This window comes from Anser anser (assembly GCF_964211835.1).
Source record: "Anser anser genome assembly, chromosome: 13".
Taxonomy (NCBI): domain Eukaryota; kingdom Metazoa; phylum Chordata; class Aves; order Anseriformes; family Anatidae; genus Anser; species Anser anser.
In genome coordinates, this window is record NC_139734.1 from 2,587,880 (window position 1) to 2,604,031 (window position 16,152).

General features: G+C 38.3%; 1 long non-coding RNA gene across 1 annotated transcript in view; it reads left to right on the plus strand.

Annotated features, from left to right (window-relative positions):
* The window catches only part of LOC310881061, a 183,160-nt gene extending 173,328 nt beyond the window's left edge, over positions 1-9,832 (plus strand). Inside the window, exon 3 of the long non-coding RNA XR_014572098.1 lies at positions 7,595-9,832. This is a non-coding gene — a long non-coding RNA (uncharacterized lncRNA). The remainder of the gene's footprint in view (positions 1-7,594) is intronic.
* Positions 9,833-16,152: the final 6,320 nt, after the last annotated feature.

Sequence of the window (16,152 nt, forward strand, 5' to 3'; positions counted from 1 at the left end):
ACAGTTTGAGATAATTTCTACCAGATCTTCTTTAGATATATCAGATAGCATCGCAATTTATAATGCTACTGTAAAGTAAATCAGATGCTTATCAAATTAATTGAAATATATTAAATTGTATAATACAATAGCAAATATACTGTGTACCAGATCATATATGTTAGTAATAACCTACTGCAAAACACTAAGAGAGTAATAGTAAAGAGAATCAAAGGACTTCTATATATTTTTTATTCCTCTTGATGTTTAATGAATGCATCATTAATATCAAGGTTTATGCTGGTGCTATTTAACATTTAATTTAGTGGGGTTCGTATTTCTTCATTAATTACATGGTTCAATTCAAGGGGCAACTGTTACATACACTAATAACAGGCATCCATTCCACTTACAGTAGAACATCAAAAAATCTTGTATTGTAGGATTACATCCACTATCTACAGTCCTTTTTGATATTGTCAGCTTCTGAAAACAAAGGCTAGTCAGCTAAATTGACTCTTTTATTCCTCCCTGGGGGAACTCAACAAGAAAGAGAGCTAGGGCTGTTAGCATTTAGCCTTTGAAGGCTTTAATAAAATATTTTGATTCCCTGAGAAATTTCAATCTGACAAATATGATTCAGATGGGGGGTTAATTGTCTAGTGGTGGAATTAATGTACTACAGTGTTGTGTTAGCAGCAGATAAGAACAGTACCATCAGGTGTGGAGTAGCTGTATGTAACTGGGATAGTGCAGCAGGCCAGAAGATGTTGTAGCAGATACTGATATATCAATACTTTAAAGAGGAAATTAAGAAATTGTGTTAAATTTGGGAGTTTAGGAAGTTTCAGTGTGAGATGCCCTGGCACAGTTTATATATTTGCTTGCATTTGTACACATTATCAGTGTGTTTCTGTTGCATGTGAGGTTTTCACTGTGTACCCTGCTATGGGTGAGCTTTGGCTGCTGAAGAAAGTCTTGACAAACGTGGATTTCACTGCCAGAGTCCCACAGGTTGGTGGTTCAACATGCCAGATGTGAGTCTACAGATGTTCAGAGAATAAAGTTGTGAAGGGCGTAATATAAAAATACAGTATTTTGACATGCTGTCTTTAAAGTCATTACACAGGGTGAAAACAGATGTATGGTTTTTTAGATTAACAATCAATGCACTCTGTTATTTCCCATTGCACTTTTTAGACCCTGCCTAAAACTTTTAGCACCTTGTCAACGAAATATGTCCAATCAGACAGAAAGTTTAGGTGTGTTTGACTTATCGATTTTTTTTTAATTTTTTTTTAAGGTATCTCTACAGATAAATAGGTACATGGCAAAAAATAAAGGAGAGTGTTTGCAAAGGGTTTCTTTAAGGTTAAGTTATGATAGTATTACTGCTCTTGGACAATATCTAAATTTATGACTGCCGTACAGCCTTGGGGTTGGAGCTTATAGGTATTACACCAGCTACACTTGGGAGGCAGGAGACTGATGGGTTAGGGAGGGAGAAAAGAAGAGGTGGAAAAAACTTATGAGGCAAACATTTTTGTTTTTTTACAGAAAGCTAATTTCCTTGTATTCATGAGTGAAAAGCTATTTTCCTTGTATTCATGAGTGTCTTTCTGGCCTCAGTGTTGTACTCTTCCATTGCTCAGTTTTTCTGACCGTCAGGGAGAATGTTTGAAACACCTTCATCATCTTTTCTTCCTTTTGCTTCAGGCCATTAGAATGTGTATTGCAGATAGCAAGAAAAATAGCATTAACATAGACAGTACTTTGTATCAACAGGCTGGAGGGGAAACAAGCTGCTGGAGGCAGAAATCAAGCTTTAGTTGAGAATATTTTTGAAATAAGAAAGAACAGTACTTCCCTTTAATAGCTGTTATGGAATAGCTGAACAGTTTTGCCTGAAAGCTCTCCAGAACCGCATGCTAACTTTCTTCTTTCACGTCATTCATAAGTATCAGGTTTTCTGTACACTTCTTTCCTTAATAGGTGCAACATGGAAGTGTAACTTTGTTCTCAGTAAATTTTTACTTATGATCAAAGTTCAGCCTCTGTGGGAATGTGGAGAAAATTCTGTGCTTTCTTAATAAAATATCACAAAAAAGTTGAAAACCAAATTTCTGATTTAAAAAAAAGACACACTGAAAATGCTGCGAAACCACTAGAATGGCACAAATGTAACAGGGGAGAGAGCTTATGCTAGAGCTTCTCATCTTCCCAGCAAGTTCATTATAATAATACATTATTCAGTCTTGCTTTACTGGATAAATACAAAACACTAGTTTATATGCAATGGAAGCCAAAGATATTGCCCTTTCTCATATGTGCAAACATTCATTTGGAATGACTGGTTGTATGGATCTGCACATTGCACATCAGATTATTTATTTATTTTGTAATAGCAACATTAAAAGAAAAAGTTATTTTTATAAATGGTGTTTGCACAGCTGATGTTTCTTTTGATGTGTTCGTAAGTCTTTGATGCTTCTACCTGGGCATCACAGTTGTAACCTCCCAGTGCGATGAGCAAAGTCTGGGCTCCTGAGGAGTATCCTCAGTTCCCTCCAGAGACTTAACAACTGCAGAGCAAGCACGCCCAATTTGTAAAATCTTCTGCTGCTTTGCAGTCAGTTATCCTTTGGGAAAGCAGCATTAGATGAGCGCATAGTTTCAAATTTCATGTTGTATTCCCTTGGTTTTGGTGTTCCTGTCACACTCCTATTGTTAATTGACTGTAAGTAGTAATTTAATTTCCTCCCTCAACCTAGGGCTGTCTGTTCAGCTTCTCTGTATTTAGCAGAGGCCCATTAATCCATACTATTGACTCAGAAGTCCGTCAGTATAGCAGCAATAAAGACAACTTTCTCTGGTTTTGGTCTCTACAGAATCCCAATAACCTGCATGTGATTATTCATGTGGGAATCATAGATTTTGGCTCTCAGGGAGGTGAAAGGGAGTGAAATTTCCCAGTATTGTGTGATTCTCTTGGTTATAAGTAGGCTAACTCTTCCACATAGCCACTGTGCCTGGTTAAATACATTAAGACAATATTTTTTATTTATAAGTATACATGTGTGTGTCACTTCCAGTGTAGCTCCCTGTTAAGAGCCAGCCAGAACTCTGGCCTTCTGGGGACATTTCAAGAAATCTTAGACCTCAAGGGTAATCTATAAATCTCCAATCAATATATCTCAATAGTTCCCGTTTTGAAAAGCAGCTACCCTGTGAGTAGCCTTTAAGGAAAATTACTGATGTAAAAAAGAAACTTTTCACTAGTCTTTCACTTCATTGCACCAAACATTTATTTGGTGAGTAAATACAATACAATGATTATAGTTTTGGGAAAGCTTGGGATTTTGGGTAACGTTGCAGAAATTTCTGGCATCTGCTTGTAATCCACCCATGCTGACGAATATTTGATGTCACAGTTTTCAACATTACACTTGGAATAGGCTTAGTTTACAAGCTAGAAGTAGATGGAAATTGCTCAGGCGAGATTTGTTTTGGTGAAGCAGCAAAGCTGCTGCTAATAAAAAATAGAGCTTGCATGTGTAAATTGTCTCTTCAAACAAATCTTTAAACTGTTTCACACAAGGAAGTTTGTTCTAAAATGATGAAAAAGTAAATGAATCATCCTAAAGTGATTCATATTAAGAAGGTTTTTGCAAAGTGGTTGTCATAAGCAACTCATCTGAATCATCTGTAACAAATTCTGTCAGCGAGGCAAGGTTGTCAGCTTTCCCTGAACAACAAGATGCAGAATAGTTGCAGTGTGATTAGAGATCTCTGAAAGTCATCAGAATAATCTGACCCATGATTTTTCTGATCTCAGACTACTGAATGATATGACATTAGCTGCAGTCAAAAGACAACATTAAGTGAAAAGGGTGTTTCTGAAGTAGAACATTGAAGTTTTAGGTTATTCCTAGAACATTCAATCTTTAGGTTCTTCCTACATCCAGATATGATCTTAATTTACAGTTTCTAATTTCTCTGTCACATTATATTTTTTCACCCTGAGAGTAGCGCAGTGAATGGAGAGCAACCCAATTCTTCCAGCCTCCGTACTTTGAATACAATGGTAGGATTCATTTAATGCCAGTCGATCAGACTGCAATTGGCTGTGTGTTTTTCTCTGACAATTTATGTGAGTCTCTTGGGATAAGCTCCATTCTGAAAAGTGATTTAGACACTTTCAAACCTTCTTATTGGGACTTTGGCCTTGCAGAGGGGAGCTGTGCATAAATACCTCAAAGGCAAAAGCCTGAATCCCTGAGAAAGGAGAATTGCTCTTACAAGACCGCTGTGATATTCACAGGTATTAACATCACCGAGGGGAGGGAGTAAATACCTCAGTCCAATGGGGAATGGCCAAAGGCCGAATCACTTTAGGGAATTTCTGAAAATTTCAGCTCAAATAATTACTCAAAACTACAACCAGCCCTAAACAGAATTTGTCCTCTCTTTGTTCCGGTACTCATGAAAGGCTCAGGCTTTTCCCCCGTGTCTCTTTGAAAGTGCGGATGTCCATCTCTTTCACCATAGGGCTAACTTGCCACAACATAGCAAAAGCATGATAAGATATTAATTCTTCTTGGTTTGTTTGATTCTGACAGCTGGTGAATTTTCACCTGCTTTCATTAAAGGTTTTTTTTCCATATCCCGGTGCTAGTTTTCCTGTATGAATAAACTCATAATCATTTTGAATTATTACCTTTCCTTTCCTTTCCTTTCCTTTCCTTTCCTTTCCTTTCCTTTCCTTTCCTTTCCTTTCCTTTCCTTTCCTTTCCTTTCCTTTCCTTTCCTTTCCTTTCCTTTCCTTTCCTTTCCTTTCCTTTCCTTTCCTTTCCTTTCCTTTCCTTTCCTTTCCTTTCCTTTCCTTTCCTTTCCTTTCCTTTCCTTTCCTTTCCTTTCCTTTCCTTTCCTTTCCTTTCCTTTCCTTTCCTTTCCTTTCCTTTCCTTTCCTTTCCTTTCCTTTCCTTTCCTTTCCTTTCCTTTCCTTTCCTTCTTTTCTCTTTTCTCTTTTCTCTTTTCTCTTTTCTCTTTTCTTCTCTCTTCTCTCTTCTCTCTTCTCTCTTCTCTCTTCTCTCTTCTCTTCTCTTCTCTTCTCTTCTCTTCTCTTCTCTTCTCTTCTCTTCTCTTCTCTTCTCTTCTCTTCTCTTCTCTTCTCTTCTCTTCTCTTCTCTTCTCTTCTCTTCTCTTCTCTTCTCTTCTCTTCTCTTCTCTTCTCTTCTCTTCTCTTCTCTTCTCTTCTCTTCTCTTCTCTTCTCTTCTTTTCTTTTCTTTTCTTTTCTTTTCTTTTCTTTTCTTTTCTTTTCTTTTCTTTTCTTTTCTTTTCTTTTCTTTTCTTTTCTTTTCTTTTCTTTTCTTTTCTTTTCTTTTCTTTTCTTTTCTTTTCTTTTCTTTTTCTTTTCTTTTCTTTTTCTTTTCTTCTAATGGATCCTTCTTTAAGTTCCTCTTCTTTTTTTAGATGTTGACATCTAAAGCTAATTTTCCTCTTCTTATCCCCACTGTGGTTTCCTTCTGCTTAGAACTGCTTTTCCTTTTTCTTTTTCCTCTTACCCGTATAGATCATTGCTGAGTCATCCTCCCCCTGTTCTCACTAGTGCTAGGGAGCAGGAGCTGCACAAAAAATTCGGTTTAAGTGGTGCTATTTCTGGACGCTGCCATCTGCCAGGTTTTACTTCCATTTCAAACAAACTTTCAGTTCAGTTTCATCTTTCATTTGGAGGCACATCTGCTCATGAATGCTTGGTAATCACTGGTGTGCAGCACACACCTGTACTCAAATGTATAAAGGAAATAGAAAGAAAGAGCTATATATTCCCAGCTTGTTAGCTATTAAACAGGTTAGGCAGGAAACGGGGACTCTGTTATCTTTGCTTGTGCAGATCTTTATTTTATAAACAACGTTTTCTCAAAGGAGTAATAAAGAAGAACAAACACAGAAGAAGGATTACCAAGCTTCTCTTAGAGTGAACCTTTGCCAATAACAAGTTTATCAGGGCAGTGCATGTGCAGGGGGCTTGGCATAGTGTTAATTTGTTGCTACCACCGAATTAACTATTCTCTATTTTGTTTTCTTTCCAATTCTACATCCATGATTACACATTCATAAAACTGTCCTTCCTTCCGAGCATAAATACAACTGCTTTGAAAATATAATTGTGTGTGTTTATCAAGCACCTAATTTGTTTTACTCGCCAGCTACTAATTACACAGGAAATATAAATGAATTGCGGGTCATATATTCCATTTAAAATACTAACAGTAAAACTTTCCAAACCACAAAACTGAATTTAAGTTTCGGCATGGGACACACAACATGCAGTACTGTCTCTAGCAGTACTAGTAAAAGAAAATAAACGTCTGAGCTGATAGCACATTTAAATTTGTCAAAACATACTGAGTGATAAGTGTGCATTCTGTTTAAGTGAATTGTTTTGGTAGCCTAGAGAGCTTTCTCTCTCTTTGGTTCCTACATAATCTGAGTCTATCACTGCTAGAACTTGTTTATAGTACAGCAGAGAAAACCAAATGCAAAACAGACTGAGAACATGCTAGGATTTGGTTTTATCCACCATGTCATTCATTTTATGTCTCATCCATTTTCTGAAAAAGATATGTAAATTCTCTCTTGCTTCCGAGTTGGATTATTGTACCATCTCAATCCATTCAAAGTAATAAAATGAGATTTAATAGACTATGTTAGTTAATTGTTAAGGAAACATGGAGTTTTAATCACTGTGACAACCACAGATCTGGGAGTAGAGAGCAGAACATCTTTTGCATATGTAACAACTCTTAGAGAAATTTGGTATTAGCCAGCAAATTACAGCTTTCACACCAGTCTTAAAACTACTGTTTCAAATTTATAGTACTGAACAAATATTAACTAATTAAGCTTAGTACCACATTTGTAGGATTGGTCAGTGAAGAGAGATACAGTCCTGGCTATTTGGAATTTCACAAATGGGAGAGAAGAGCAGTGACTTCTGGAATGAAACCTGATGCTGCTAGAGCATATGATAAAGAACCAAATTATCCAGCAGGAATAGAGTTGTTGTTTTTAGGAGTATCACAACTCCACAGCAGACACAGGGCTGAACTCACATTATATGCTGGTAAATCAGTTCTTCTGAAAGTTGTTTCAAACATAAGTGACCAGACTAGGCAGGTAAGTGGGAGCCATCAAAACCGTAGTCGTGGGATTTTCCCTTTAGTTTGCTGCAACCTGATATCATCATATCTACTAGAAATACATATTTGTTTTCCCTCTCCTATGAAAAATGAAGTAGTTAAAATTCCTGCCCAATGGTATATGATTGGGGCCCAACCCTGGGTTATTTTACTATTGGAAATACCAACCATGCAAAAGCCCTCATCTCTCTTTTCATGATTTTAATTTCTGATTAGTTGCATTGTGTGATGGATGATAAATGTTTGTTCATTATTTTTCATGGCTATATTAGGGAAGGAATAAAAGAAGTTACTAAAACGGTGGTAAAATGTTGAGACATCTTACCAGAACAGGATGTCTCGGATACGTGGCTGAGAGAACATTGGGTAAACAGTACATTGCTAAACCGATAACCTACTTCCCTATTTTAAGAAAAACTAACATACCCGAATAAGGAAAAGAGAGAGAGAGGAAGACTACGGCCTTCATCTGTGCGACCACCAGAAGAACAGAGACGACCCCTTAGCAACAATTGACGCAGCCGCAGTAGAAGAAAGGGCTACGCAATGCAACCCCGGAAAGAACTGGTGATAAAAGGGGACGAAAAAAGGGGAAGTTGCACGCCGTTTGGAGGAGCATGGACTCCCCAGCTGCCCAGCGCTGTTTTGCTTGCTGATCGCTTACTCAATAAACTAATCGACTTACTATAAATTCTTTTTGGCTAAAGAGTAATTTATAACACATTGGATGTCATTGGAGGAAGGGGTTCGTTGGGGAAAATCACTGTTTGCAATGGTGTTTGCAGGTAGTGTAAGATACCTATTATTAGTAAGCAGGAAAGGTGACTGAGCACAGAAAATCTGGAAAAAAATCTGTTCTCTAGAATGCAAAGATAGTCCATTATTGGTGTGGCAAAAATGAAGAATTCAAATATTCTCTTCTATAATGGCTGACTACAGTTCATTAATAACATGCCAATTGCTTATATGGGCTTTTAGCACATTTTGCCTGGAAATCCAACAGAACTGTTAGACTAATTAAAATGTAATAAGCTGTTATAAATAAGAATGAGATAAGCAGAAAGGTATTGATTTTCTCCAGCCAAGACATATTTAAACATAGAGAGGAGTAGCTGAAGAGTTGTGCTTTTTTGCAAATAGAATTCACTGAATACGTATAGAATTTATGCAGTTTCCATCCATGACATTCCTGCTTCCCTCTTTTTTTTTTTTTTTTTTTTTCCCTGCAAAGTTAAGAAAATACATCCCCATTTACTAACAGCTCAGGTTACAGCAGCTTCAGGGGAATCATCTGAGATTTGGGGAGAGGACTGCTGCACTGACTTAGCTGTACAAATGAAAGCAGATTTTGGCCCAGGCTGTCAAATGTTGCACACATCTCAGCAACCTCCTGCACTGGGTCTTTTCTTTCTTTTTTCATCAGGTGAAAGGAGAGGGTAAAAGATCATTCTAGGCTTGTTTGAGAAGCCAGTTTATGGACAGCATTTCCCAGTGGTTTGTGTTGCACAAGATTATTTTAGTAACCATTTTAAGTGGTGGAAGTGTCCTTGGTGCCATCAACTTAAATTTTGTCAAAACATAGTACCATGCTGAAAGTGCATAATTGGAGTATTTCAGTGATGGAATGCTTGTTCTCATGGCATTTCCTGTAAGACTCACAGAGATGCTGGGTCAAAAGATTTAATTTTTCCATATTATTCACAAAGATTAATTTTATAAGTGTGTGTAATCCTTCTGTGCTGTTTATGGGCATTCTTATTTTGCAGTTGCAGAGTAGGAAGGACCTATGTATCTTTTTCTTTTTTTTTATTGTGATTTTTCCCTTACATTTCACCAAGCTATGCTTGGATTGACCTTGGTGACTTGGTTAATTTTAGTGTTTTGATTTTCTACTGGTGTACTGAAAGGAGAAACTAGAAGAGACTGATCTGTCCCCAAAACATCAGCTCTGCTAACCAGTAAGGAATTGATTAGGGGAAAGTTGCCTAAATAACTCTAGGAGCCAAAGCTGCAGATTAGCAATAAGCCAAACAAAAAACAAAGCAGCTACTGAGGTAAAATAACGAGGTAAAAATTTTACCTGCTCAGGTAAAATATCTGACTATAGATTTTCTGGGCATTTTAATCTTGAAACAGAAACACCGGTGCTTATCAGCACTATGTTCAAGTGCTGGGTTACCACATGTGCAGTCTTTGTTCTAGGTGTAGACAATTTTTTATATATCAAAAGTTGGAAGGAAAAAAATATCGGTAATCTGACCAATATCTCATAGGGTTATTAGGGGAAAGCAGAGAAATCATCCCAAAACCTTCCAGGAGACTGCATTTGCCTATTGATATAGTATTTAAATAGGCAACATATCCTCATGCAAATTTGCAAGTAACATGCAGAAACTGAATTCTGTGCAGGGACAATGTGATTCCTCCAGGCTATCGAGGATGAGTCTTCTGTAGTACTTCAAATAACGTGTGGTTTAAAGGATGTATTTTAAAAAGTATTTAATCTAATTTTAGAGGCTCACATTGGAGAAGGCCATCACCTTCAATGGAGAAAAAAAAACACACAACAACAACAAAACCCCACCAACCTGTTCCAGTGTTTAATTAGCCCTTGTGATGGTAAATGACTTCTTATTCCAGGTTGAATTTGCATGACTTCAACTCCCATCTGTTGGCCCTTGTTTTACCTTTGTCAACAACTTTGAAAAGCTGCCATCACAGCTCTCTCTTTCACCTGTATGTATTGTGATCAAGCTACCTCTGAAGCTACGTTTGAGAGCTAAAGATATTTAATGTTTTAAGCCCTGCAGCGTAAGGCATGTTTCCCAGGTAGAGAAGCACATTCGTGGCTCTCCTTTAAACTGCTCATCATTTTTGCAGATCTTCCTTGAGTTATACTGCAGCTTAATAATGTTTTCACGGATGTTGTGCTTAGAGGTGATACTGACTTTGTTCTTCAGTTGCCGTCTTTTTAAACATTCAAGGATGGTATTAGTCCTTTCTGCCGTTGCAGACTATTGGGAAATCATCTTGAGGCAATTACTTGTGACGGTCCCTAAGCTTTTCTCTGTACCTCTGTTTTTGATTGAAGACCATGACTTGCCTCCAGATGTATTACATAGCAAAGTACTGTATTTTACTGGTGGCAGTTAACTGGCAGTAAATAACAGGTTTATACCATTTGTTAATCTGTAAGATGTCTAGTCACTGCTGCCCTTTCTGCATTGCCTTTGCCCTTTTAAATACACACACTGGCAGTACAAACACCCTTAAAATTTCCTCTGTTTTGAGAAATGCTAAAATTAGACCTCTGCGGTTCAGAGAGATCTTCAGCTCCCTGCTCATCATCAGTTAATTTGGAAATAGCAGTAGCTTGGTCTGGCTCCTTCATGTCTTCAGAAAAATCCTTTTTTTTTTTCTTTTTTTTTTTCTTTCACTTACAATATCAGCCATCAAATATAAACCAGAAATATCTGTTCAACTTTTCTACATTGATTGCAAAAAATATATAAAAAATAAAAAAAACTTTATCAAGTAATATTTTTTCCCTGATCTACAATTTTCTTTTATTCTTATGTTTTCAAATATTGTTGTAATATATTTAACATATTTATCATAGATTATTGTTTGCCTTAACTACCAGTATCTATCACTAATATTTTAGAATTAGAAACATTCATTGTGAGATTATTTTCCCTTCACTTTACTCTTGGAAAGTCCAGGTTCTATTGTTATTTTCATATTACCCTTTCCCCAGAATGGTACTTGCGATAACATAGTTCATTTGAATATGCCATTGGAATTCTAGCTATTTGACTAAAACAACTTTTTAGATATTTTCACTAATTTTATGAAAGTTGCATACTAAAAGCATGGAATGTAGAAATAAAAGCTTGAAACTGAATCTGAATTCCCTTAATAGGTGAATTTTCATTGCTTTTCAATGGGATTTGGGGACCCATCTCTCCTTAGCCTCCCTGAAGATCATAGTCTAAATCTGCACAAATACTCTGTTACATGTGGAGAATTAGCTTGCAAACTGTTCATTTTATCCTTTTATTCCTCAGAAATACCATAGGGACACTTAACATTTTATTCTGTATCTAGTGATTTTAGCAACATTTCAGCAGTGTTTCCCTTTTTATATATAGGGAAAGCATCCCTAAATATGGAAGGCATCTGAATTTTTCTTGCAGCTAGATGAAGTTCTGCACCAACTTTTCACTTCTCCTTTAAATTGTGTCCGTTGTCCTTAAAACAAAGAAACAAACAAAAACACAACTTTTGAAGAATCTGAAATCCAAGGTAAATTCCATGTAGCAGAAATGTAAGTTTGTTGTAACCCTTCATTTACCCCTATATTTGTATTATAGCAATGCTCCAACATGGCTGCAGAGTTGAGTCCTCTAAAATGTGGCAAAATGTGGCATTATACTTTGGGATGACTGTCACCTGCCCTTTATATTCCCAGAGCTGCAGCTGTAATTACATAGGCAGCAGTGCTGTCCCTCAGCCACATCTGTCTGAATGGGGATGTTAATAGTGGCTCACAGAAAGGAACCAGAAAGCAGTTTTTTTTGTAGCTTAATTAAAATACTTTTCTGTTACTTTTCTGTTTCCTTCCCCGTCTTCTGTGTTGGGGCTTGTTTGGTTAAGCAGATGCATAAACGACATTGATGCCAGAGCATGTATTATGGATAGTGAAGCAAACTCCCCTGTTGACTGATCTTTTCTGCTCAGAAACATTGACCATACAATTTTAATGTTGGTTTGGAGATATAGAAGCTATTTCGTGGATGGAAGAAAAATACAAATCAAGACTTGACAGGTAAAATTTGCAACAGTGATGGTTAGAAGATATGTAGGGAGAAAAAAAAATTTGAGGATTAAGAAAAAAAAGAGAGGTTTTAAAAATAGGTCAACAAAAAAGATGGGGATCTGACTCCACCTCATAGTGTGCCTCTCAGGAGTAAGGCCATGTAAGGATGGGATTATAGGGAGAGGACAGGAGATCCTGGGCTGTCGGTTCTGTTCCTTTAGGTAGGTGGCTCGGGCACACTGACCCCTGGTGCCCCAGGGGGTTGTAGCTTTGCGTGAGGCAGGACCTCGATGTCCAGACAGGCTTGTTCTCACCTAACTACTGGTTTCAGGAAGAGGAAGCTCTCCATGTTGTCTCTTCAGAAATAAATAAGTAAATATATTTTTCATCTGGGTTTTTGATTTTCATCTAGGCAGGGCTACTCATCTAAGAATTTATGAGACTTTAATATTAAAATGATTTCTGTTGAATAGCATGGCCTTTTGATGCTCATTGTAATTTCCTGAAGACTCCTTGGAGAAAAATCTTTGCCTGATTGATGCATTTATGAAAATGTATTTCATGCTGCAAAATGTTTTGATAGACGTGTCATGCCCGCAATATTAAATAAATAACTAAATAAATTCTTGGTTAGAGTCAGGGTGGATGCAGGCTAAGAACCTGAATCTGCCAGAGATTTGAATGTTTTGGGAGTAGCCTGGGACTGGGAGATTTTGCTGAAATGTTAACGAGTAGGACCTCGAGCCTCCAGGCTCTTTACAAATTTAAAGCCATTCCAATTAAAGCTGCTGCAGGAGTCTGCACAGAAGGACCTTGCTATAGCACACTGCGTTGTTTAGTTCATCTGTGTGGCTATGGTTGCTGAGAGTTGCAGTTCTTTTCCGGTCCCTCTGATATTAGTCACTGAGCTGTTGAAGCAGGCTCTGCTGCATCCCCAGCACCACACACTTAGTAGCTGCAATTAGCATTTGCTGTGAAACGCCGCATTGACACCCATCTTGTGCAAAGTGCTCTGTACTAGGTAAGCACTGTACCTGTGTACACATAATGTACAGCAAAATCCAGTCCTCGCTGCAGAGACTGCATGGCTGCGGGCCTGCTGTGGACTTCGTGCTGTTCTGAATGAGGCTCTGCTCAGGCTGGGTTGCAGCTCATTGCAGGACAAGGACTGAGCAGGACAAAAAGCCAGGAAGGGAAAGGTACCGCAAGAGGAAATGGCAGGGTGGATGCTCTTGCAATGGGGAAGGTAGAAGACTGCTGTTACAGAGCCTTCATATGACAGGGCTCCCAGATTTCCCCCACCGACCAGCATTGTGGCTGGTCTGAAGCACGGATATTTGGCTGATGGTAGGTTGTCACATTTATTAATGGGGCCTTGATGTCCAAATTCCCAACCCAATGCCTGTAGCACAACCAGTGCCTTTTAAAACCAGATGAAAAAGGACAAACAGTGGAGCAAGGGGAAAGTCCAGCAGCAGCACAAACTGTAATTCCCTCCTAAGCAGTGATCTTTCTTCAGAAAACTGTCCCTTAACCTTTTGCACTAACATGATTATTGACACCATATATCTAATAAGAGCCACAGCAGAAACTCAAGAAGGCTTGCAGCCTGAATACATGAACAAGTCTTTAATCTGTTTTATGATGATGGAGTGAGAAGTAGTACACTCATGCATTATTTTACCAGTAGCTAAGGTATAACATTGTGTTTGCCTGCACTTGGTAACAAATCCCAGAACAACCATCATAAAAATTCTCAGCACCTCTTTCTCTTAGAGAGACCAAGACGAGATCTCGACAGATGTACATGTGTACTGTGGCCTCCCTCAAAACATGGGTCTGAAATGTTCACCCCCAGTTCTCAGAGATAGGTCTCAAGAGGTTAATCCTGCATGGGAAAGATTAGTCTAAGGAACCTCTATGCGAGCATGATCATTGAGCTGTTAAGTTTCTTGTGAACCTTGTTTGAATATCAGGCACCGAAATGGGGAGAGAGTACAAAACAGCTTTCATATTCACAGGTCTTTAAAAATAGCAGTCAGGGATTTGCTAAGAATGAAAGCTTTTTGGTTTCTGATCTGCAAAATAACTACCTTGGGATTCAGGCAAGTTTTCTTTTTCTTTCTGTTTGGCAAATTTTCACCACAAACTCATCTGAACATTGGCTACAAGGGACAAAGGAAGTGTTTTACTTAGAGGTTATTTCTCCTGCAGGTATTCTCCTGCAACATTGAGGATTTGTTTGCTTAAACCTGTAAAGAATTTAGTTCATCTGAGAACGAGGTGGAAAATTCCCATGATAAAGCTTACAGCTGAGAAATGTATTAGACGTGCAGGAGGGGTGCAGGTATATGCTGAGTCTAAGAAAAGGTTAACGTGAGACTATCGGGGTGAGGAGGAAGCTAAAGCAAATGCCATGGGAACAGGGGAGAAACTGCTATGGAAACAATAAAAAGATAATGGAAAAGTCAATTTTTCACTAGTAATGGCCGCTCTAGGACTCCTCGCAGAGGAGGAAGAGTAAGCATACCTTATTTCATGCCTGCATTGCTAAGCAACATGCTCAGATGAGCTGGTTTGGCTCAGAATGGAAACAATGAAGAAAAAGTGTGTTGTAGGGGAGAAGGTGGTAGGTGACACAGATCTCATTAATGTAAAGAAAGCCTGTTGCAAGCAAACCTACCGACTGAGCAGGTCCAATTTGCCAGATTTTCTGCTCTACAGGTATATCTGTTGAAGTGGAGTTTAGAGAGAAACGTAGGCATTAGGAGCCTGGATTCTCTGTGCCTGGCTCTGCATCCAAGTCCAGGTAAGCTCTGCTTCAGTCCCAACAACATCTCTTGCCTGTGTGACAGCTGGTGTCCATCTGTCTCCCAAGTGAAGAAAATTTTCCCTCTGGGTAACAGACTTATTTCCACTCCCTTTTTGCCACCAGAGTGGCAGGAAGGCAGCAGAATATGACCAAGGTTATGGCAGAGTGATAAACATATTGCTTTTCCCCAGGCTGTGTAGGAGTTTTTTAAGGTGACTGGGATTTGCCAAGGTTGTTGTTAAACCTGAATTTCACTGGGAAAAGCTAAGGATTGGTAAAAGAGTGACACTAGCCTTGCTGTATGCACAGGGAATGGGCATTTTGGCATTGTTCCTCTCGTAGGATGTGATCTGTAAAGCAATTGCTGGCAGTTGATCCCTCTTCCAGGCAGCACCGCAAGCTGAGTGGAGAGACTCTGGGGCAGAGTTCCAGCAGCTTCTTTACTTCCTCAGTTGCTGATTAAGCTTAAGAATATATGTACTTTGTCTTTCTTTCATTCCTTCCTTCTTTCCTTTCTTTCTTTCTTTGATACTGACAAGTCCTGAAGATTTGGATTTGCATATGGTTTTGCATTATTTTCTCCTTTTCTGATAATACCTTTGAAAAAGAGTCTGAAACATAGATAGAGCAGTTTCTATGGCATATCCACCCTGCCCAGAATAAATGCCTACACGTGCTGCAAAGAAGTGAAGTTACTACTCAGGTATTGATGAGGTTTAGGCACATCATGTTACTTTTTTAAACTTGACCCTCTGTGGAAGCTTTTTGTTCTGTTTTGTCCATTGTTTTCTGGGCTGCTTACTGTAGTCTTATCTGCCCCATTACATACAGTTGATCTTTCATTAGATCCCTTTGGGGAACCAGTCTTGCAATGATCAGTAATGACTTTTTATCAGTCAGGGTGAGCAAGAATTGTCTTAGTGTAATGCCTAATTATAGCTGTAAATTTTTTTGTTGTTGTTGAAGAATGAACCTCTTCCCCCTCAACCTTTAAAATCAACGTATTCTGACAAGCTTGGCCTTTAAAATGTTTTGAAGTTAAATTATGTAAAGAGAGGAAATCTAGCAGAAGACTATCTTCTGACATAAGCCATGACATTTTTATTTAAAATTCTGCATCTACTGCCAAGGATCCTGACTGCTTTGGTGATCAAACCATAAGCCATCAGAATCTGGTGTTATATCGCTTATATAATCAGACACTGCCCCCTTTCATGAATAACAATAATTCAGAAGTGTTCAGTTAGAAATCAGAAGAAACCTGAAATTATGACAGCTTTTCCCACCAACCAGCTCAAACAGGAGTGTGTAATCCACTTCAGAAACTAGGGGCACATGA